The 25,063-nt window shown below is 45.6% G+C and overlaps 1 protein-coding gene across 2 annotated transcripts in view; it reads right to left on the bottom strand.

Annotated features, from left to right (window-relative positions):
- Positions 1–25,063, bottom strand: part of LOC100679016 — a 153,017-nt gene that overhangs the window by 92,651 nt on the left and 35,303 nt on the right. Inside the window, exons 2-3 of one of the 2 annotated variants that reach the window (XM_016984576.3) lie at positions 19,670–19,815; positions 13,415–13,499 (exon numbers count right to left, since the gene is read on the bottom strand). The gene's annotated coding sequence lies outside the window, so the exon portion shown is untranslated. The remainder of the gene's footprint in view (positions 1–13,414; positions 13,500–19,669; positions 19,816–25,063) is intronic. The other variant, XM_031926208.2, reaches the window with a different exon arrangement.

Here is a 25,063-nt window from a genome sequence, read left to right as displayed (position 1 = left end):
GTGACGCTTGTATTAACGAAATCTATACTGTGTATACCGCTCGTAAACCGAATTCGAACTTTGACAGAGCTGTAAACAGACTACGCGATCGAATCGACGTAAAAACACAGTCCATAACGTGTTCGCGTAAAATTACAAGCCGGATATTCCGTGATCGCGTTTCTCGCGACGTAAGCCACCGCGAACCTTCTAATAATTAAGGTCGGGTGAAGAAAAGTCCCGCTTTTCTCTCCTGCGACGGAAGAGAGAGCTAGAGCTTTTGTTCGACGGCTTTTTTTATTGCTTTCGAGAGAGGCGAGAGAAAGAATTGCCGTCACCGAGAGGAATCGACTGCGGCGGCCCGTAAGCGATGTGCCGATAAGAAATCGCGCCCGGGAAGGGCACTCCAGATAAGATTGCGCGCGCTTGTTGTAAACATTAAACGGACATTTTTATTGGGGGTGGAACTGTGGATCTCGAGTTTTATGTAGTTCGACGCCGGGGATAGTAAATATTTCATTTTTCAGGCGATGCGGAAAGTTGGCCGTGGGGGTTTACTGGATTGGCGTACTAGGGGGTCAGCTGATGTGTTCTTTGTGGAATCTGAGGATTGATTAGATTAAATCATAGATTTAATTATATTAATGCATTATATTCACTTCAAATAAATTTGACGCACTTAGAGATAAAAGAAACCATGATAACTCAAGTACAGTGAATTTAATTAAAATTGTTAAAATTACTTTCCCAAAGCTGAATTATATTTCACGAAGTTTCACTCAATGTCCAGCTGTACCACTAATTAAATATAGCGACCATGTATACCTGAGAAAAACAAAGGAACGTCATGCCATTGTATTTCGAACAAATAATTTGGCCAGAAAAATCAACAAACGTCAAGTTCGTAATTCGCGTTATTGTCATTTTTCCGTCGAAATGCAATTTACAATCCCGATGCGAATTTATACAGGCTTCAAAAAAAGAGGAGAATCCAAAGGAAGTGTTCGCCCACTGCGAAGCTCGTGTTAAAATATTCAGCCGACCGACCGCTAATATGCGAGAATGAACGATTCAGTCCAGTAATCCTGTGCACAGGTGAGGATGGAAGATGCGCTGGCGCGAGCTTGTTTTGTTGCCGAATCGAAACCGTTGGGTCACACAGGGGTATACTGCCATATTGAATTATTCGGTGAGATTAGACGAATGTGCAGTGTTTGTCTGTTCCAAGTAGAAGATGGACGGTTTTATTTTTTTTACAATGATAGAGGTTAGTGTAAATTAATGTTTATTAGATTTTTTATTTATATCAGTATTATTGTTTTAATTAGACTCTTACCTTTTCTTAAGTAAACGTAACAAAAGCTTTTATCTAAGGCAAAGTTATTAGCCAATCTCATCAGGTTCTCATCTGCGCATACATTGCCCAAAAATTAATCTAAAAATGAATAATTAAAGATAAAACACAAGCTAGAATAATAATATAGAAAAGTAGTTAATGAAGCATATTATTACAAAAGTATACTTACACCGGCTAGAATATCCCATCCGTTGTAATATTCTCTGGAATGCAATCCATGATTTGTAGATCCTGGGAATACTATTTCTAGATAATATTTGCAGAAAAGTATGTATTTATTTATTTTATAATATTTATACATTATTTTATAAGGCAATGTTTGATAAAATACTTACGTATACAACACAAATAGCACAACGATCGGTCCTTCTTGGTAGTCTTGGTTGCTATACGGGAACAATTTTAAATACAGATAGTTCATATTATATTTCTCTTTATGATATTGTTACAGTTTACTTAATATCGCATTTACTAGTGGTCCAAGAAAGCAACTTTTCTATTTTAGAATCTAACATATTTTCAAGAATATAAATCATAAATTAGAATACAATGATACACTTTATTTTCATTGTATAACAGTATTATTTGAATAATATTTAATAATTCAAAATAACGTTACCATCTTCGGGTTTCCATTTAAGTTCGTCATCTAACCAACCAGCCTCAACAGCGACACACAAAAAGAGACAAAATACTACCGTCAGTATTTGAATATTAACAAGAGACACTGAAATATATTTTCTTACGTATACTTTCTGTAGTATCAAATTTTAACTTATTAAATTAATTTATGTTTTACCTTTAGTAGTCATAAAAACCATTGCTCTATATTTATGAATTTCAGAGAGCTCTAATACGCGATAAGAAATATTCTGTAATAAACCGTTACAGTTGCTCGCTGAAACCGATAACGGAAAGTGTGAGTTTTTCTATATGAAAAGAAGTTTTTGTTTCCAGTATAGCCTATGAAATATAAACTTGAACATATAGCAACTTCGTATTAAAGATTATATTAGTATTTGCAGAAGTTACAATGCTTTATAAGGCTTAATAAAAAATATTGTGGAGTAAACGTTATATAAGCGATCTCCAAAATCGAAAACAGCGGTACTTTTCGATATCGCAGCGCCTCCGAAAGCCTACTGCGTAAAAAGTTTGCGCATTCAAATTTCTATAATTTTCGTCGCAGCGCCTCAAAAGCCTTACTGCGACTAACTATCAATCAACAAATATTTTCGTTTCCTGTCTCGAAATCCTACTTCGCACAATAAACTCTTTATATCAATGTCAAATTATTATCCAAAAATTCTTAACAAAACCGATTCAAATGCAAATACGCATAACTGCGTAAAATAGAAATCTTCGCATATACATTCTTATCATTTTAAATCGCCGCTCCGGATGATGCTTCTCTGCTGCTTGCTTTCCGCTTCGGGTCGTGATGATGATCGTTCCTAGCCGTGCTAAGTAATGCACTTTTCTTTAAACAGCGATGCCGTAACTGCTGTACCCAGTAGCCTCGTCGTTCTCGCAGACATCAGGTTCGAATATTAGTGACTCCGAGAAATAGCCGCTCCAAAATTTGTCCTAGAAAAATTCAATAGGCAGTATATTTGCAATTTTAACTCTCAATAGATATGAAATAAAAACAACGCATTGAATTTCCATGCCAAAAATATTCAGTGTTTCTCTGTATTCTCTATTCCAAAAATAAACGATAACCGCGCGCATTACACAAAACTCAACGAAACGTTGCCACTCTACAACTTAACACCTTAATACAATAATTTCAAATACTTCCGAATTCCGCTTATAACTCGAATAACTGTCACGCAAAAAATACGTTTATATTTATATATAACTCTAAGTTAATAAAATATACAAAGTTACCTTTACCTCTTAACAAAATTCAAACTACTTAGTACATATTTACATAAGATATTCTGTCGCAAACCGATTTTTCATATACTTCTACATTTAATTGCATAAATAAATTTCATAATCTGAGTTTAACAATTGCTATCTTCATTTAAAACTTTAAATTCAAATACATTTACAAAATTTTCTCTCGATTTTATTACGCGTCCCGTTAAGTGGAAAAACATTTCAACCTCGGAAAAATTGAAGGATTCAAGTTTCTTTTCTAAAATACAAAGGGGTCCAACTCATAAAAACTCCGAGCCTGGCGCGCACGTGGGCTCTTGACTCGGCTAGTTGACACCCGAAATCTGTCCCCACCAACGTTTCCACGCACGTTCGAACATGTGCTCGCTTTGTTCTACGACACGACTCTCGCAACAACACTGCCCTATTGTGACGTCACGCACACTTAAAACAAATGCATTTTAAATTCTGATAATCCGTACAGCATTTCATCGTCGAGTTTTACTAGAAAATTTTCAACTTTATGTTATTAATTTATAATTTCAACCGATACTTTTGCATACAACTTCCAACAATTATATTATTTATCTTTATAAACTACAAACGATTAGAATTCAAATAAAACTTTAATAATATTTTACTTTCTTTCTCTAACTGGACAATAAATTTATCAATACAAACACAATAATCTATTAAACAAATTATATTAACGTATCAATATCAAATAACTAATCAAATAAATTTAGTTTTAAAAATGACTATACTTTAAATGCACATGCTTGATAAAAATTTCTACGTGAAAATAAATCGTAAAATCTCAATATATTTCTGCCGAATATCTCAAAAAGAACAATTTATACATTAGACTGAATCATAACAAATCGCGAGCAAATTCTACTCTCACGTAACTACATTATCAAAACTTACTGCCTGAGACAAAGGATTACATACGAAAAAACTTCGCGTATTTCTATGCCCAACAAATGCACAAGTACTTATCTTTACATCCAGCGTTTAATTTCCCAAAGCTGCTAGCCTTATCTGGAATCCGCTGTGAGGTATCCATTTGATCGTCCATTGAAAAATAGTCGCATAAAATCAATTCTTCAATACGCCTTCCTCTCGCCTTTGTCCTCTGCATCTTTTCTCTATGTCCACGCGTTGTCGAATTTTCCTCCCAATTAAAATATTTCTTGTTCCTCTCAACGGGCTGCATCCATCGCTTGATGATATTCTTAATTCTCTTGCTATTTTGTCGTCACTCACGTCGTATAACTTTTATTTAAATAAACTATCGCTTGTACCGTAATCTAAATTTCCCAGTTAAAATAGTTCCCGGGTTTCGGCACCAAAAATTGTATGGGACTTTACAAGACTACATTAAGGCTCAAAAATAAACTGTGAAATCATTGTTGATCAGATATTATGACTTTATTGAAATCTCCTAACGATCAGGTCCTTGTGTGACCTTCTCTCACAAGTTGTCGCCGAGAACTCGGGCCCGCTAAAACAAAGACGCTTTCCCGAGGTCTACCGAAGGGACTCGAAGCAGTGCGCGCGCTCCGCTATATCTATAGATATACACACGCAGTCATGTGTTCACGCGAACGCCTTCCCGCCACTCGACTCTTTGGCCTGGCAGTCACAGATCGGCCCTTTTAGCCTCTCTGCACTGAAAGTGACCCTCAAAATCCGCGGAGTAAAACTCCTAGAGGGGGTCGGGGCAGTCTAGAAATGATTATAAAATCACTCCTAATCGTATTGGCCTGAAGCCACGAATCGCCTTGTCGATTCGCGCATATGAGAGCCAAATGACGAAGAAACGTTTGCTAAAACTACTAATAGGTAGAATATATTATTAATAAAGAATAAATACGCCGCACTTGCTCTTATCCCTAGTAGCCCTCGGTTACGTCCGGAACAACAACAAAATAAAAAACAAATTATCTCTCGCCCAACATCATAGTCAAACAGAGCTACACTCTAAGCATGTAATTACTAGTGTACTGCTCTCTCTTCCAGAAGAACAAGGTGTATCGGCCTCTCCCCTTCTAATTGGATCGCGAATTTTGCGTTGGCCCAATTTCCAGGCCGACGCTAAGAAGAACCGGAAGGATAGTCGACGGCGGCGTCTCATTAGCAATGCGGAAAAACGTGTAGCGGCGGCGGCGAGTCTGGAGCGTGTAATTCGATGCGCCCTGGTAACGAGTATAACGCGCGTGCGCCTCTCCTGTGTTTCTTTCGTTTCTTTCGACTTCTTGCCAAGCTCAAGGCTACGAATTTGGAGAGAGATCTCGTCGGGAGTTGAGAAAACCCTGACGTATTTATTTTATTCCGAGCGAGTGATTTTTTATTGGATCCAAGTAGCTCGAATATTCGCTGTTCTGGGGGTGTATCGATCCCGCTGTGTATTTCGAAAATTAATTTCGATTTGTTTACGAATTCACCGTTTCCATTTAGCAGTTATTGGTTTTGCTGATTGCAGCGCTAATGATAAAATAATACATGATCGGCGTATACGTGAACAAATTACGAAGCTTCGGTCGCTCCTACGACAAATACAGTAGTTGAATGACGCCCAGTACAGACAGGGACAGTAACGAAAAATACATACCTCGAATCAACTCGCGAGAAACCTTCAAAGTAAAACAATTCACTCGACGTTTCTCAAAGGCAACGAAAGTCTCACCCTCGATTGGAACAGGTATATCCAGACACACACACACGATCTCGCGCGCGGAATTATCAGGCTGACAGTCAGATCCTACTCGTCGGAGTGTAACCCCGCCTTGCGATATTTCAATCTCGAGGCAACACGCTTCCCCATCGATTTTCCACGAGAGCCTGTCCAATGTACTCCTCTGCCCCTTGTGTGTCCTTTTTTTCGCGAGTAGGGCTTTGTCGTTTTCGCACGTTTCTCTTTTCTTGCAAGAAAATTTTTTTCGTCTTGTTTTCCAGAGGAGGGTTCCTTTTTCCCCTTCACGGGTGCGAGAAGGGAAGCTTTTTCTGCACCGAGGCGTTTATTGTCGAATGTTCGGCGACGAGATTGCAAGAGATTGATAGGAGAGGGTGATAAACATCCAGTTGTACGTATATAATAGGGACTTAAGCCGGTGTCTGTGATTTTTCTTTTCTGTGCTCTTCTGGGGAGGGCAGAAGAAGCCTGTAGCTTTGGTATTTATGCGTGTTGGGAAAATGTTTTTGCTGATGAAGTGTTTGCGTAAAGCTATTTATTTCAGCTAAGTTACTCATCTTCAAAATAACCAATAAACTTCGTAAAAATTGAAAAAGACTTAAGAATGTGGAAAGCGATATTCCGGAAGAAGAACCAATGACCCGGGACATCTACTTTCACCTAATTTCCAAGCAATTAACCCGGTACACTCGAAATAATCATTCCCAGCGGATATATCCAGTCCTCCGCCCACCAGGAAGCTGCCGATAAATAATACTCGATCAACTCGACCCTAATTCCCGTCGACTCCTCATAATACGACTCTTCATCCGTATTTGTCGCTCAATCCCAACCCTACCGTGGCCTCCATTGTTTTCCCGGCTCCTTATTTCAAGCAGAACGAACGACCACCTTGGCAATTAAGCTCGGGCTTCCCCCCTTCTCCTCTCTCCAAGGACACGGGCCAATATTCGCCAGCTCCACGGGCTACGATCCAATCGGCCCACAGAGCCGAGGGACAATTGATCAGGCGCTTCTCGCCTCCGCGCGGACCATTATTATAAATCACAACAATATCCCGTTGTTTCTCCGTCGCCTCGCCTGTCTGTCTCTCTCTCTCTCGACTTTATGGGATGATCGTTAAGGACGAAAGGAAGGCGGCGGTGGTGAATTTTCAGGAGATTGCCGTCGATTTCGCCTCTGACGAATGTACCTCGATTGCGAGCGCTTTGTTCGCGCTCGTCGCTTTTTCAGGTGTGTACTGGAGATAGCGAATTCGAATCATCATTTGTTTCGGCGGCCAAAGCTTTGATATACGCGAAAAAGCCCAGGGTACCAGGATGTTCCGGCGAAATCCGCCGAATATTATCGATCGAAGCTTTTTTAACAACTTCTGTCGGTGGTTTGAAATAACGAGCGCGAATATTTTTTATTTCAACTAATTGACCGTGCAATGACCGATAACCATCACTCCCTCCATTGGCACGTCAAAAAAATTCTCCCGAATTATCGATCATTAAAATTCATCACCGCCAATAAAATCCCCATCCACTCCCCTCATGAACCCGCGGTAACGAAAAAAAAGGAATCAATTTCCGAAATCGAAGATCTATCCCGCGCGCCCCAGAGCGTCGCCGTAAATACGGCCCTCCAAATCTATCCCCAGTGCATCCTCAGCTACTCGCCAGGAGCCCGATAACTAACCTCCAGCCAGTAGTAGTAGTAGCAGCAGCCGGCCCCATTAATTCCGCCTCGTCGTAAAAAGCAGGCGCAGTTATGTCCCCCTTCGGCCTCTCCCCGAGAAACGTGCTGCCTGCGTCCCCCCTCATAATTCAATGAATTCGATATGCTCATTACCGCGGTGCACCTGCGTTTAATCGAATGCGCCGCTGCAGCGCCAGAGCCAACCGAATTCCCAGCGAGTGATGGGATCCTGCAGCTATACCAACATACCGAGGGAGTGTCGCGGAGCTACATTGTTGGTTCAAGTATGCGCGACAAGTTCGTTCTTTAACTATACCGATTCGGAGGTCGTATTAAGCTTTAATATCGAGAGGGTGAGTCTGATATGCTGATACGAATATTATAAATCTCCGAGGATCGAGAGGCTGGGAGCAATCAGAATTTACTATTATACGAGGCAAACGCATAGGTATAGGATCCCATGGCAGTACATCAATTTCCGAGTGCAAAACTATTAATTTAAGAAGATTACAAGTAATGGATGAGCCATATTCAGTGAGTTTAGCGTATACCCCCGAGATACGTGCGCGTGTAGATAATACGGGTTATTGATCGAAGAAATAATTCAACCCCTCCGAGGAGGCAATCCACATCCTCGATCGAGGATGACTTAAACCTGACGAATGCATCGCGAGTAGCAGAGCAGGATTCACGCGAGAACTTAAGTAGATCGAGCCGGATCCAGTCAGACGAAAGGAAAACACGATCCCACCGCTATCTCGACGATAAACAAACAATCGCAACCGCAGTCGCGGTATAGAGCGCAACATAGTATCAGCAACGAAAGCCACTCACGGCACCGGATCACAGACTCTCGCGCATATAACACAACACACAAGCCAGACTACCTCAAACCCCCGGCGCACGTGTGAGTACATGCAGCAGCCGCAGCTGCTCTCGCGCGAGTCTTTTAGTGTCGGCGTCGACACGCGTCGGGAAAACGAGGTGGGCGCGGCCCAGCTTTGCGTGAATAATAGAGATATTACGTGATGAGCCGGTAGGTGCGAGCTGAGGGTACGAAACAACGCGCGCGCACGCGTTGCTGACATTGAATAAAATATCGTTTACGAGGTGCAGGAGTGCTTGTGTGTGTTGGATTTTCGGGTACAACGATCAAGTTTGGAAATAACGAATTAAAAGTGGAATCGTTCGTTCGACGATGAAAAAGCAGGAAAAACTATTATAACGACGTGTCCCGAGAGCAATGAAAACAAACGCCGGTCTTAAAATAATTCAAAAAATCACCTAATGCACCGCGCGCGCAGTCTGCATCGCCTACGCGTCATACATCCACGTCTCCCTGAGGCATAAAAATTTCACCGGCTTTACGCCGGCCGCCATCCTTCAGCTGGCACAACTATCGCTTTTTCACCTGAAATAGAGCCCCTGCGCTGTGGCGGCGCTTCTCCACAGATAAAAATCCAAAAAGCTCGCGGCGCGAGCGTCAAACTTTCATCCGACGCTAATAACAATCACGCCCGGCTAAGAGAAGTCGCTCTAGCGCGTCAGTTTCAATAATTTATCCGGCAAAAAGCTCGAGCAGTCCGACGCACCTCTTCCGAAAATTACTCACGCACAGTGTCTGACAATGGCCCGCGGTCGGCGGCAAAACAAACAAGAAACGCGCGGCGGCTGAAATTTCGCATAAACAAAGCGAGCCTCGAAAACGGGGCAAAACAAGTATATACGTACGCTCCTACTGTCGTTGCTTTTAGAAGAAACGCGCGCGCAGTCGTCACCTGGAACGTGCGCGCAGCGAAGGGGAGCTGCGGCGTGCAAGCGCTCGCGACAAACCTAGAAAATACGAGCCGTAGCTTCCAGCGCACGAGATGCGTAGGTAAGTGCGGGGCGAAGCAGGAAATGAAAGGAAAGAGAGATAGGACTGGGGAGAGGGAGAATGCGCTGCATTTGACTCACAAAAGACAAACTTGCGCGATAAAACTTGAAAGCTCTCGCTCTCTCTCCGCGTCGCCGTCGTCTTCGCAACCGCGAAATAGCGCAGCGTTGTTTTGCGGAAATATGCAAGCTAGGGGGAGAAGGAGAGATCGCTGAGACACGTGTGCGGATTAAGCTGCCTTTGAATAGTATTAATGTCGCGGCTGACTGCAATTCGCGCAAATTTAAATTCATTGGCCTCCGCACAGTCTCTCCACCTGCGAATGAATTAACTGTTTTAGTCGGGCGAACAGCTGCTGCTGCTGCTGTGTCTAATGAAAATTCTAATGAAGGCGCGGCACTGCCGCCGGGGCAAAAAATCTGTTTTGCGGAACGGTCACGCTGCGGTCGCTCGTTGTCGTTCGTTTTAATCTTCGGTGCGCTGTGTCCTTGTCGTTATTTCGGGGACGCTGTAGGTGTGTGTACGTCCTTTTTCTCGTCTTCTCGATGGTACTGGGTTTTTGCGAGGGCATTTGGATATAGTTTGATTAAATAATTTTGATTTTTTGTTTGTTTTGCCCCGTCGAGTTTTTACGCGAATCTGAATTTATACGTGTATAGTTTTTGGAATACAGTAGCGTTAATAGGTTATTCGGAAAGCTTTCAACTAAAATCAAATTCAAACCGAGATAGGATTTGAAAATTTTTTAAAAATATATTGCTACATGGGTGAAAAGCTCGATGTTTATGGATGGATAATATTTGCGAGAGCATGTTTACTTTTACATTTCATCTTTTTTCGTGCATTAAAAAACATGCATTGGCGCGTGAATTTTCATAGGTCGTACAAACATTATAGAAACGGAAAAATTGCTTTTTACGCACTAAATGTATAACGAAAACGGGAAAATTAAAAATAAAAGCTGTCACGCAAGTACCAACCAGCGATTAAAATGCCCTAAAAGAGAGTAGCATACAAATCGAAGCCAATTGAGGGACCACCACCAACAAGCCTAATAGAAACAATCGAGAAAATTGAAAAGGAAGCGCGCTAGAGCCCTCCCCTGGGAAATGAAAAATGCTCTCCATCTCTGCCTCGCTCCATCCCGATGTTCCTCATCCCTTCATCTACACACGTACGATCGTGTCTACGAAAAAAAAAATTAGTATGCGGCTGGCAGTCGTCGCCGATCGCGGAAAATTAAATCGGAAACCCGACTTTCTCTCTCTCTCTCTCTCTCTCATCCTCATTCGGCATGCAGCAGAGGTAGATTCGTCGAAATAAGTGCCGTCATGCCGCTGCTCCGATATATCTGTTTCTGCGAGTTCATTGGCCTTGGCGAAAGACGCGAATTGTCGGTGGTAAATCGAACGCGGCATCGGCTGGTACTGGAGTAAAAAATGCAACGAATACTGTGGCCAGATGAATGGGTACAAGGCATGTCGAGTCAAAGTCAAAGAGCTTTTGAAGAATGATCGTAAAAGGCTCTGGTCAATTTCGAAGCAGACTTCTGACGTCTTTGCATGGCGAAGCCGTGGATTTTATTAGATCATATTGGTTTCGGTGCCACGTGCTCTTTGAAGCTAGAATTTTCGAGCCCGACGTTGAAAAGCAGTTCCTCAAAGCCTCAGTCAAAGATATATGAAAAATCAGTATAACAAGTTCCTCGCAGCGTTAAAACGCGAATGAAGTTCTAGCGGCGAGAATTAATTCTCCTTTTATGCACTCTCTCCTCTCCCTCTCCACTTAACTCTCCTCTGGCTTTTATTCCGGTTCTATCACTCCGACGGTTCGCTTTTTTTTCTTCTCCGCCGGTGAATCAACCAGCGCAGGTCGATTCTCAGATAAATTAAGGTCGGAGCTTCTGCTACTTCGGAATTAGAAGCGATCCGGTCTCTCTCTCTCTCTCTCTCTCTCTCTCTCTCTCCCTCTGTCTCGGCGGAGAGAGAGAGAGAGAGAGAGAGAGGAGGAGGAGACTGCGATGAGAATAAGAAGAGATTCTGATTTCCGATGGGACTCGATGGACCGAAACTGCAAATGGTATGATAATAACGTCGTTTTGCACAAGCCCATCGAGATTACCCGGGTAATGAATTGAGAATGAGATGGTGAATTTTTTCTCCACGACTTCGCGCGATTCATCAATTAACTTGTTGCTTCCTAGCCTACTCCTATTGTAACGCGCAGTCCCTGATTTTTTTTAAAAAGCTCGAAAGAACCTCATTCGAAGGCAAAAGCATCGGACTCGACGAAATCCGCAACAGCGTTGAAATCGGCGAACTTTGCCAATATCGGCAGGCCTCAAAAGTTCAACGTGAAATTTCCAAGGAGAGCAGCTCGCGGAAAGTTGAGAAAAAGGCGATGCCGCGCGATCACTCATCAATATGCCAAAGGCGCCCAGGAAAGCTCCTCTCCGGGAGATTGTAACACCAGCCTTTTGCGCGCGGTCAAACAGGCTTTGATTATAGCTTCACCTCATTGTGCCGACGACGCGTCGGTCCTTTAAAACCCTTTTCCTACGCGAGCAATCCCATCGCCATCAGAAACTCTCTTCTTCTCTGCGAGTATCAAGCTCGATCGTTAAAAATATCGTCGCAAGCTCTACCGTACACCCCGAGACCATTAGCATAATGAACCAACCCCGAGTTCACCTCCTCTTCGCGCAGTCGGGCCCCATATCGAGATCCTCGGAACACGACCAATGTGGCGTGCATCGGACGAGACGCCGTCATTTAATCGGGAGTAACGGGCCGCTAGTGGTACTGCTCAGGGATCGATAGTTAAGCCTGAATTATGGAACGCGCGACGCACCGGCTGATCTCTCGCGCGCGCTGCTCCTTCGGAATTCCCGACACGAGGCGGGAAGCTTGCGCCGCTGCTGCTGCTCTTCTCGAGGAGAACTTGCCGAGGCGAAGCTCGAGCCAAATCGGGGAAATTTCCGCGGAGATAAGCCCGTCGCGAATTCCGAATGAGCGCCGCAGCGTGATTTTGACGCCGTAAGAGACGCGCGATAGGGATGATAGGGGTTTAGAGGTTCAATGCTTGATGCCTGGTGATTTTTGCTCTTCGGGTTGGTGGCGCTTGTTGCGAAAAGTTTGCCCTTGGATCTGTGTCCTTTCCAGGAACAAGATCTCACCTCTAAGATACGTTAAAGAAGATAAGCTAGAAGAAAAGAGCCTCGCGATCTGCATCTCTTATTCTCTCTTTCGCTATCTTAGCATCTTTATATGTTTATAAAGCCGAGTTCGCGTCATTTTTCATCGCGTTTCCCGGTACTTTACGAGGCTGCCTCTCCTGTGTGTGTTCGTATAGGCTCGCGCCAAGGCAGGATGGATAGTCTCGAGGCTCTCTCGGCATGATTCCAGCGAGTCTTCCACTACGATGTACATAACAATCTAACGAAGTCGGGCAATGGTAAATGATTCTGGGCGGGCTCGCGGCGGTCGAGGATGGCAGAGATAAACAGATTCTTCCGTTATTACTTTTATAACAATTATGAGGAGGCGCGCCGTCGCTCTCATTGACTGATGGACGCGTATTTTGCCTCCAGGAAGGGGATTATATTGCGCGCCGGGAAATGGCCGGACGTTTAGCAATTCAGCGTTATTAAGGGAATATGATATTTTTCTCGTGCTGGCTTTTGTATAGAAGCGGCGGCGGCGGCCGCCGCGCAAGCTCATGATCGAGCGACGGATTTATAGGCGTTTTGTTTGGATTTTAATATCTGCCCCGAGGGCGCTATATAGATGAATCGTTAATGTTGCTGTATTATGGAGTGATGAATGAAAATGTCGTGCTTTTCACGGAGCGTATTATGCATGAGCGTTTGTCTCGCCGAATTGGACGGAATGAGATATTTTTGTCTGGGTAATTAATAATAAATTAATCGCAAATCACTCACCGATTTCTCTCAGCAGCGTAGCCTCCTCCTCCCAGCTTATGCTCGAACAAAGTTCCTTGTTCCCACGCGAAGCAGCAATATCCTTCTGAAACAAAAAAGCAAAACAAGACCTTAATCATCCGCGATTTTTCCACGCTAATTAACCGGAGCCTCTATCGCTAGTGGTACTAACTACTACTAACCGGAGCCTCTATCGCTACTTTAACATCCCGAATCCATTCATAGCTCGCAAGAACCCTTTGCTCACTTTCTCTCTCTCTTTCTCTCTCTCTCTCTCTCTCTCTCTCTCTCTCTCTCTCTCTCTCTCTACCTCTACCTCCAACTCTCCCTCCTTCCAAACAACAACAACTAAAACAACTAAACAACTAGCGTCTACCTCGCGCTAATAACAATCGCATCGAAAAAGCCCTCAACCGAAACTAGTTCAGCGCTGTGTGATGCTGACGTCGAGCAAAAACGAACTCGACCGGACAAGTTTATAATATCCCACCCTCACCCCCTCCAGAAAATCGTAGCAACGTCGTATAAGAACACGAAGAGGTACGCGTGCATGTTTTTAGTGCAGCGGCGGGCATATCGAAAACTCTGGCGCGTGAGCTTTTAGGGGGTTGCGTCGGTGATAAAATCTCAATTACAGATCCTCGGGAAGAAGACGGGGTGGGGGTGGGGCTCGTATATAACGCGCGAGCGAGCGGCATAAAGCGACGTAATCGCATGGCAAATAGCCACATAAAACAGGCTAAGCTATTACCCTAGCTGGGAGGAGAGAGCGGCAGCAAGGCAGATTTGCTTAATGGCGGGCTATTAGAATTTTGCCCTACTCGGACACGTACAAAACAATGAATGGGGCGGGGGAAGCTGCTGCCTGATTTAATTTGTTGCTGCGAGAAAAACAGGATTTTCAACGGCAATGTTTTCGTACGCGGCTATAGCCGATAATCGCTTATTAAACCGCGAGCTTGATTTTAATGAAGTCGGGTGGTAGGAGGGAGTTTGTTAATACGCGATCAGGAATAACGCTCGGAGTGCGGTTGTATGGTGAGCAGTGGATATCGGGACGAGATTACGATTGGCAGGGGACGTTTTTACATTTCAGGCGATAACAAGCTCGTTCCGCTTTCCCCAAAAGTCCACACTCGATTATCACACAAGTGCGGGCCAAAAACCACATCAAAGCGCTCAAATTACTCGAATCATGATGACACGCATAGAGCAAGAATCGAATTTCAGGTGTCCCGTAATTACGCAGAAACGCAGCTCACTTTCTCTGGCGAATTGCTGTCTGGGCAAAGATGATAGAGCGGATTGAGGATGGGTTAATCCAGAGCCTGCCGGAGGACTCCTCAGTGCCCGCCGGCGGCTTTGATCCATTTGGACATTGTCGCGAGGGGCAAACTGCGCTCCGCACAGTCCTTGTACACAGAGCGACTGTCGGATACCTATGTACATCCCCGACGAGGCTATAAGACGCAGCCTTGCGCTAAGTATCTGCTTTGATTCCGGAGCGTAATTGAAGCACTTATCTTTGAGCCCTGACGAAAGCTATCGTCATCGGATTAATTAAAAAAGATTCGATATTATGTAAATGTGCCGCGGCCGCGTAATTGCTCTTGGCTCTCAGGACAAAGCGCTCCTTAAGTAAATCATACTCAACCTTAGAGTCACTCTCTCTCTCTCTCTCTCTCTCTCTCTCTCTCTCTCTCTCTCTCTGTATGTCTCTCTCTCTGTATCTCTCTCTCTCTCTCTCTCTCTCTCTCTCTCTCTCTCTCTCTGTATCTCTCTCTCCGAGGCGTAATCCGTTTAGCGCGAGTTCTCGCGGAACCGCGCGCGGTATAATTGTATGAATGTACCCTCGCGCATTAGAGAGTGTGTAATTTAAATTCAGATTTCTTTGTTCCCTCTGCGCACACGTTCTCGGCGGCGGTGATTTTTTCCCCTCGTTTTAATTACTATACGCCAAAGACTGCCTTTCCGGGCTCTCCAAGTGCGGTGTGTGCATATGAAAAGGATTTTTTTCAAGTTAGTAATTATACTTCGAGATAGAGAGCGAACGTACGGCATCTTTCTCCGGTGCAATACACATTTTCCCATCGCATCGGCTTCAAAAATCATGTCGGATCCAGCGGAACGAGAAACGTGCCGAAACCGCGAGAGCGATGTAGCACAGTTACTCGAGGACCCGGAAACGTCACATTTTCTTGCCAGCGCTGACGCATCGAACGCCGGTGCGCATAATACTCCCCTGCTGCCGACGACGACGATTTTCCTATAATACGCTGCAGTCGGCGTGAAACGATCGAACGATTACCCGCCGATAATTGTCCCGTTCAAGTGCAGCCCTCGAGCCTTCACATCCATACACACGCACACATCGGGCTCTGACGTCGTGACCTCGCGACGATATAGCACGAGTGTGTATGTGTGCGTACAGTTGCATAATCTCAGCAGAGGCGTGTCCAATTCGAGCGGAACACCTAGGCACACAGAGGGGCATGTGTGTTTACGCGTGTATTTGCCGGCTCGGCACACGTGCGAGCCTGCTGACACGAATATCTCTGTCTCTCTGCAGTCCGCGTGTGTTATCGACGTTGAGGCTCCAGCTGCAACAATTACACACCATGTGTGTGTGTGTGTATGTGTGTGTCTGTTAACGCGAGGCACTAAAGCGCCTATAGCGCGTTGTTCTTTCCGTTCCTGTTTCGTTTTATCCTCTTTCTACTTTCTGCCTCGTCTTCTTCTTCTTGCTGCTACTGGCTGCAGTATAGCAGCGTCGTAAAGCTAATCCCGTTCGGACACTCGGTAGCGGCGTTTTTATTCCCCCAGTATTACGAGCTGATCGAAACTGCGCGAGCGAGGCCGCCGCGCTCATCAGACTCCCGGCGCTTTTTGCAATTCCCCGCTGTGCTCTGCCTCGTGTGCGCAGAGTTGCTTCGATTCTTTTATTTACGCGCGCGTGGAAGCTTTTTCTCTTTTTAGTCTTGTGCGATGACGATGGTAATTTAACTCAGGGCATAAATCGTGACTTTGTATACCGGGGAAATTAGCTGAAAGAAGAAGGAGATAAGTTCTGGCGAAGCAAATTAGACACATAGCTCGACGATCATATAATACACTTACACGCGCCTCGGAACAACTTGCCAAACATTTGCCATGTAGATCAGACAGCTTTCCAAACAGCCGCCCAACCACACACGCGATCTTAGGAGCAACTAATAACGCCACATCGACGTCCCGCGAGCAGTCAGCCGTCAGCTCTCATCTCACTCGACACCCAAAGTCAGAGGACTAATCTCGTCAGCCGCATGGAATTCCAAGTCCTGCCGCAAGCTCGTATACACCACGAGCGCAAACACACACGCGTCTTCTTCGCTATACGGCATCGCGAGCGATGTACCCCATCGAGGTTTTCCGCCGGCTGTGCATATATTCCCCCTTGGTACTTCCGACGGCATACACGTGCAAACAGCCTCGGCTGTGGTTGGCGCTCGAATTAGCCTGACGTATAAGGGTGTCGCGCGCGGTGTGTGTACGGGAAGTCGCTCGGATGGATTTCGCGAGCTTTTCGGCTGTTTGCGCTTCTGGTCGAGTAATAAGGTGCCGTCGCCGTCGTGTGAGCAGTGGTCGAGTGATACGTGTATGCGGTGCAGTGTGTTCTTGTTTGCTTAGCTTTTGAGGATGACAGAAGTAGATGATTAAATAGTGTTCATAACAATACCTTCTTATCGCGAATCACCCGTCGTAAAAAAGTATCGAACAAACAAGCGGAAGATTGACGCAGACTAACGAGCAGCTCGCGTTTTCATTAAATTCCGCCGATAATCTACAGCGAAGTCCGCCGCTGCAGAAGATCGCGTAATTATAGATTTTACCTCAACTGCACGCGAATCCTATCAATTTGTCGGAGCCGAGCGTTGGATAGTGGGTCCGGTCTATTTCCCCACAGCAAACACAAGCCGCTGGCCTATGCTCGATCGAACCCCCCTTACTGCACCCACTATTATTGCTGTTTGACTTCGTTGGTCCTCACGACGACGTAAACGGACAAGACTCTCCTAGTGCTCTGACGAACCCGCTGACGTTACGTCTCTAATTAAGGGATTGACATTATATTTCGTTGCGGTTTGCGTCATACAAGTTAAAAATTTAAAAAGCTCGCGAAAGCTCTTCTTGCGCACAAATGCGGTGTGTATGATCCCTCGCTCGCTCATAAAAGATTCGCGAGTGTCTCGTATGCCACCGCACAAAAGCCGGGGAGTAGAGCGAAACTATCAAAAAAAAAAAAGAAAAAAAGCCGCATATAATAACACATTTTTAACGAGCTCCTTCCACTCCCTCACTCTTCTCGTCACACAGCAGCTCAGACCCCGCTATATCTTACGGCATTCATGCGCAGGCATCTACTTCTCTCTTAACCTGTTTATCTCCTCGCGCGTCTTGTTTCCCGCGTCTCACCCTATTACTCTGCGACTGTGTCTCTTTGGATATGTTGCGCGCGACGCACTCGCATGTTAATCCGGCCACGTCAAACGGCCGCTGCTGCTCGCCAAACTGACGGCGAGCGTTTTTTGCCGCTCTCTCGGCTCTCTATTTTCCTGGCGACTCGACTTAGCTAAATGAGAAGTGCAAAGCGCTGCGCGAAAAGGGAATTTTAATGACGGTTGCAGAGAGGGAGAAAGAGCTTGTTTGCCTACACGCTGGGAATTTTTTCGATTAGACGCGCGGGCTGCAGCCAGTGTGTGTGCGGCTTTTTTGTGTTTCGCCGCTGCGAAAGCTCTGAGTACACAGCTGAATTAACTGTGATGCGCGCGCGCACGTAGATTGTATTTTAATGTGGACACTGTTCTACTGGGTTATGCAGGAGAGTCCTGCGCGCGAGCGGAGCTTTTTAAATTAGGTGCATTATTTAGAGATATGTAAAACTATCGTTAATACGATGCGTGAGCTTTTCTTTTTACACTGCAATCTTGAGGGAGTGAACGCTGAAAAAATCACGCAACTGCAATCGAAAAGTTCCAGTCGAGCCAACAATGTAACGTTCATTCAATCTTGTTTCGACTCGCGAAGCCAAAAACAAAAGAAGCGCGCGAAACAACAACAAGCCAAACATTAGAACAGAAAGCGTAACAGCACAGCCCGGACTTCGAAGCGGAAACGTTCAGGCGGATCAACCGAGCGAGCTCCGACGTGTTTCCGTCCAGTAGAAACAAAACCAGCGATTCACGCGCCGTAACTGCGCGAACCTGATGAATCGCATTAGCTCTATGCTACATTGCTTTATGAAGATTCGACGATGCTACCGAAATCCTAGTCAAAGCTCGTTTTTTCTATTAACTGTTTGCGCTAGCGCTTTCTCGATCAAAAAAAGAAAAGGTACTGTAACAAAAAAAAGGGAAAAACCCCAGCTAAATAAATTTTCGCGCTCTCAATCCCGCAGAGCTGCAATTTTCACGTGCTCTCAGCTCACTCCGCCGCCGAAATCGAAGAAACGTGAGAGCTTTCGACAATGGGATTGGCTGCGTCCTCATAAATCATTCGCGGAAAACGAGAGAAGGCGGAAACTCTCTCTCTCTCTCTCTCTCTCTCTCTCTCTCTCTCTCTCTCTCTCTGGCGTGCGCGTGCGCGGCCGCGCGATAACGCTCCAGTTAAATAAAGGGAAAATTATGTACGAAGCCTGCGACTGATTCGAGAGGGAGAGGAGGACTGAGCTTGCGCACGGCTTATTTGCAAATGGAGAGGCTCTTTAGCTAATTATATATACGGCTCCTTGGCTGCGTTTCGAGAGCCAGCTTTTGATACATCGATGCGCCGAGCTTATCAAGGGCTCTCTCTTTTGTACCTTTTTGCGGAGTAGGTCGTTCTTTCCGATATTAACGTATAGGTATATTCTTTTGAACCACTTCGCAATGCAAGTTCCTGGCTGAAAAGCTCGACTTGATTTTTCATAACGTTTCGAAATCCGGCTACTATCCTAAAGACTGCGCATGACGTTCTGTATTTGTAAACTTTTCGCCGAGTTCGCAAGCTCGAGTTATTAAATCAAAGTTGCCGAATAAACTTTGGCTAACGTAACCCAGAACACGCACCCTCTGCCCACTCTGTTTTTCGTTCGCGCAAACTCATCCGCATATGAAAACCATAACACCGCAAAACCGACGGCTTTGATAAGCCTCATTATTAAATTCCCTCTCTCGAGCCATATAACAATACAGCACTATGGCGAAATATAAAGCTAGTCTTAAATTCAACGGCACATACGTTTCAATAACCATAAATGATGTCTTCGGCAGCAGCAGCAGCAGCAAAACCGCAGCGTCCATAAATACTATCGGCTTCCTCTCGGCTCGCCACAATGAAGGCGCATATTTACGCGCTGCCGATAGCCCGCGCGCGGAGCGTCGTTTCTGAAAGAGAGCGAAATTAAATATATAGGCTTCGGGGGGTATAAATCACGCGCGAATAAAGGAAATCGCGACGAGGACGGTGTCTAACGGGTCGACGCACTCGTTGGCTCGTAAATCAGACGGTGCCGCCGCCGGTGGACGGTCCGTCGAGCGAAATACAGACGGGGCCGCCTAGAATTATATGCGCGACGAGCTCTGGACTTCGCTCAAGATGATTTGCGCTACTGCCACGTTGGATGATTATACTGTTAAAACACCGAAATATTATATCGTCCACCGCGTTGTGAAGTGTAACAAAGGGATTCTTTTACCTCGTCCATTATACTCGTCGTGCACAGTACCCATTTCGCAATCGGAGTCAACTCGTTCGCGCGATCGTTTCGGATTACGCGCTTGGCAAAATATAACGCACCGCTCGCGCGCACGTGAAAGTAGTAACAGCCAAAATTGATCAGCCGCTTCGGTTACAACTCGGAGGCATTGATGTAGTGCTAGTCTCTGTTATCGGCACGCGAGTTCATTCGGTATGCGAAACGAGTTAATACTTGATAACCGTTGCTGCAAAATTACACGGATATTCTCCTTCAATATTTTCTTCCTCGTTGTACACCGCATATGACCTCGTTATATTCTATTAGAGGCCTCGAGGGAGAAAAACCCCGACGAAAAAAAAACATGACGACGCGCGCTTTTCAAATCCGTCAAAGACAGGCCGCTGTTCCCTCTTCAAAACCAAAACACACAGTAGCAGCTGTAGGCCTTGCGAATTTTAAAGAGCCGCTGCAGCCGCTCACCGACGCGTTAATTAACCCCCTCCCCCGACAGTGCGGCGGCTGCAGATTTAGAAGGCCTGTGCTGTACGCGGTGGTAGTATCGGCTGAGGCTTGCGCCGCCGCCGTTAATTCGGTCCGACGAGCGGCCGTTCCGCGGTTTCGTGCCGTTGGCCATCGACACGTAAGCCGCCGTCGGGAGGGGGGATAATTGGGGGAAATGAATTAGCGCTATCAATGACCGGAGGGTAATTAAGAACAGAGATGCTGCTGCAAATGCTTTCTTCTCTTATGCGTAGGCTATGTGTAATTCGTTTTTCAACTTCTGCCAGAGTTGTATCGTAGAATCGGAATTATAATTAGCATCGCCCACCTCTCGGTGGGTAACGAGCCTCGAGAGAGCTTTAATTAATGTAATTACGAGTTTTCATTACGAAGGAGCAAACACACTATGGCTTCAGCTTGATCAGAGCTATATACTTCGTGTTTTTGAAATTTTGCGCTAGAACACGTATAATTTTTTTACCGTAATTATTCACTCAGAAATAAGGCAGCTGTTACACTTTCCGTTCCGCGGGAAATTTATTTCTAAACTAGCGTCGCGCTGCTTAGTGTTTATTTTTTTTCGTCCATCGTATACGCATTGTGAGCCGTATTTCTAGGCAGAGCTTGATGTTTACTGTACACCGCAGCTGTTTCTGCGCTAAAAGCTTTTACGGACGTTTTAGCCAGATGTGTTATTTTAATGCATATATCCACACATACGCACTGCGATATTCATCATTACGACCTATGTCGACGTTAATATATTTTGGTGAATTTCGTCTGCTTTATTATCCTCCTCCGCGTATACAGCCCACCTTGTAATTTGTTCATCAATTAATTTTGACGCAGCGAACTTTACAGTGGGTACACACCTCTAAAACATTATCGCGCGATGTTTACGACGACAACGTTTCGTACATTATTGTACACAAAGTAGCCGCCACGAAATCACAGCTACGGGCAAATGCGCAATTTCGCGAGAAACCCACAACGAGAACGAGATAAGCATCGGAGAATACGAACTTCCGCGGAAAAAACAACAAATCGGTACTCCCACTCGTCGTAGTCTCGAAAGTTTCGATAAACGCGCGCGGCTCGCTCTTCTGCGCCGGAAATTACAAAGGCTAGAGCAGGAGGGAAAAAAGCAGCCGCGATTCATCGTGAACCCGACGAATGAGCAATAAAAGCTCGGATAAGAAGCGAACTGGGTTAACGATAAAGCACGCCGATGCGTAGGCCGCCGCGAAAATACGACTTTAGCGCCGGAGAGTAGGCTGATCAGCCATTCATCGCGTCGATGGTTCTCTCCTCGAGAAGGTGTATGAGAGCTTGACTCGCTGCAGCTGCTGCTGCTTTTGTGCGAGGATTAGTTGGAGTTATTGGCTCTCTTGCGCGGAAATTTCGAAAGGTAGTCTTGGCGAGGATTGGAAAGGGAGTATTGAAGAAAGCTTCCGGTTGGAACAAGCTCAGAGCTTTAATCCCTCGCTCACCAAAAAGGACAGCCGCCGCGAGACAAAAGTACACCCGCGACTACTTAGCAGCATTATCTCGGCAGGAGCATATTCCCCAGCATCCTATACACAATTCATAATAGAATTTCATCTCAGTTTGCAGAGCAGCAGCAGCATCGGCAACGAAAGAAATTACAAAACTCTCGGGCCAGAGTCGTCTCAGCACGCGCCTGCAGTACGTTTCTCCGCGCAGCTCGTTCTCTTTTTCTTTGTTAAGCTCTTGCGCTAGCGCGATCCGAAGAGCGATGTCACAACGGCGATGGAAATTTATTTATGAGATGAAATGCCGGATCGTGTCGCGTGCATTATTAAACGGCCCCTGCTAGAGCACCGAGAGTTGCTGCGTATAACACACGCACACACACGCGAGGCTGTTCCACGGGTATACTGTTTATATATAGTTGAGTTTATACGCGTCATAATGCACTGCTAGCCGAACTTTATACGCGCAATTTCGCGTTATTAATCGCGTTAAAAATTCATCGCTCCGAGCGATTAATACTATACACCCCCGCCTGCGCTCTCGCGTTCTAAATATAGAGATATGTATAATCAGTTCGCAGAAGCCCTGTCGCTTGTGCGTTCGACATGTTGTTTATCGTGTGAACGAATGAAAACGTTGTTATATACCCGAGGACGCATATAAAACTAAGTTTTTGATCTGCAACGATAATAATAACGCCATTACAGCCGGCACTTGGCTGTTGAAACCCATAACGCACGGACTAATCCAAGCGAATTCGCGAATAATCAACAACGGAATAATCGCAGCGCTGCACCGATCTCGAATTCCCTTCGACTTGCTCGAACAATTACACACACCCGTATCCACATTGATCAACGGGGCGCGTCAGGGGCGATTAATTATTATTAAACGCTCGCAGCACACCGGTGTATCCAAAAAGCCGCGCAAGCTAGTGTGTGCATATGCCGTGCGTTATTCCTACCCGGATTCCGCCCACGCTGCTGTAGAAAGATTGTGTGCCCCGATATACCCGAGGCTCTAATTTATCGGCAAACATTATTCGCCGCTTTCAAATAGAATATAACTCGCGGATTCGCGCACTGGCTCGCATACAAACTAGGGGGTTTCTTGCGCGCGCGTGTATGTGTGTGTACGTATACAAATGCGGGCGATAGATGAGCCGCGCGCGAGCGCAACCGTGGGATTCAATTATTTTAATGGGCCGGCGCCGATTTGAATTATCATAAATATCGGCTGCTGCTATCGCTACCCCCGCTTTTAATGCGCTTTGTGAATTAGTCCGTTTGTAGCCGGACGAATGGCTCTATATAAATAGAGATCGATTAGCTTGTTTCGAATGCGTTGATCCAGCAGTTCACGGTTGATCTGTAAATCGCTAGTTCGTTCGGCTTTGGAAATATGCATAGGACAAAGGCCCCAAAGACACAGGCGAGCAAAAGAGCATCCGCAATCGAGATTAACGAGTCCTAAGCTTTGTGCCGCACACGTGTAAGAGCTAGGCCCCGCCAATAAGAGATTACCCATGTAAATCAATTCTGTCAGAACAAACTTCCGCGCGACTCTCGCCGAGAGCGGAGAAGAAGGAGAGCAAGCGAGTGAGTGAGTGAGAGAGAGAGAGAGAGAGAGAGAGAGAGAGAGAGAGAGAGAGAGAGAGAGAGAGAGAGAAAGAGAATGAGCAGTGCAACTTTAGCGCTAAATCTCGGAAGCAGCGTCGGGGCGCTAACGTCTTTGGCCCGCTGAGCTCTTGGTCCAACAGATAAACTCTCTCGCGCCTCCTATCCTCTCGGTGTCTCTAGTCCTAATTCTGCGTCCAAACAGCCAACTCGCTTGTCGCGTGTATACTTAAGGATTTAGCCGTCGGCTCTCTTTGCTCAAAACGATAAATACTTGAAATCTATTCGATCGCGCTTGCGCCCGCGCAAAAGCTTATACCAGGGCTCTGTATCGCTCTCTTGCGCGAGAAGCAGCGCAAGTTTTGCCGGTGGAATTCGTTACGTTGGAGAGCTTTTCGGGGTATACTACGGCGCTGGAAAGTTTGTTTTCCGAAGCCCCTCTGCGTATCGAGAGGTTCGGATGTTGCTTCGGAAACTGATATCAATTAATTCGCACTGTATATATACATTCTAAATTCGATTGTATCAAGAATTCACATCCGTTACGCGAATTTTGAGGTGAAATTCATGCTCTCGCAGCATAAGTGCAGCAGCGGAGGAGAACAGAATGATTATTCGAAAACAATTTAGGTAGTAGCGGCAGTACTCTGGCAAAGTGACTCGCGACGCAAACTGCGCAGGGAAGAAAACAGTTTCCACGCATTACCATCAAACGCCGGATAACTCGAGCGAGCATAGCCTTGGCTATTACTATTTCAAGAAACGCGCTCTGCAGTGGTGCAAAATAAAACGCGCTTTTTTTTCCTCGCTGCGGCCCCAAAGGAAAAGGGTTAAGTGCTTGGCTGAAAGTCGCGTCGTAGAATTTCGCACAAAAAAAAAACAATCCGCGGAACTGAAAAAGAGATCAAGTTGCCTTACATCCTTCACTGCGTCAAAAGCCTCGATCGATCACCCGAGCTAACGCAGAGCCAATCGAGCTTCCGGCTGTATCCGCGCGCGACTCGTCGGCTCGGACAGAACGAAATTGCATCATCGTAAAGCCTGTTTGCTGTCAATGGACGCACGGCAGGTGTATGCGTATACGACCACGCGCGAGTAAGCCTCTCTGGCTTATTCGCGCGGGCTGGAATCGTTCACTCGTTCAGAGCCAGCAGCGAGTGGCTCGCGGCCACCGGCTTATTACTACTATGAGTGAAACAACAGCTGGCCCGAAATATCAGCCTAAAATCGCGTACTTCATTCCCAGACTCCCATTACTCCGGAAAATCCACAGGAAGTTCAAGAACCACAAAGCTACACCATCGCAAAAGCTCAAGCTTCAAA

This window comes from Nasonia vitripennis, chromosome 3 (genome assembly GCF_009193385.2).
Source record: "Nasonia vitripennis strain AsymCx chromosome 3, Nvit_psr_1.1, whole genome shotgun sequence".
Taxonomy (NCBI): Eukaryota; Metazoa; Arthropoda; class Insecta; order Hymenoptera; family Pteromalidae; genus Nasonia; species Nasonia vitripennis.
The sequence above is the reverse complement of the archived record's forward strand: the minus strand, read 5'-3'. Positions and strand labels throughout refer to the sequence as shown.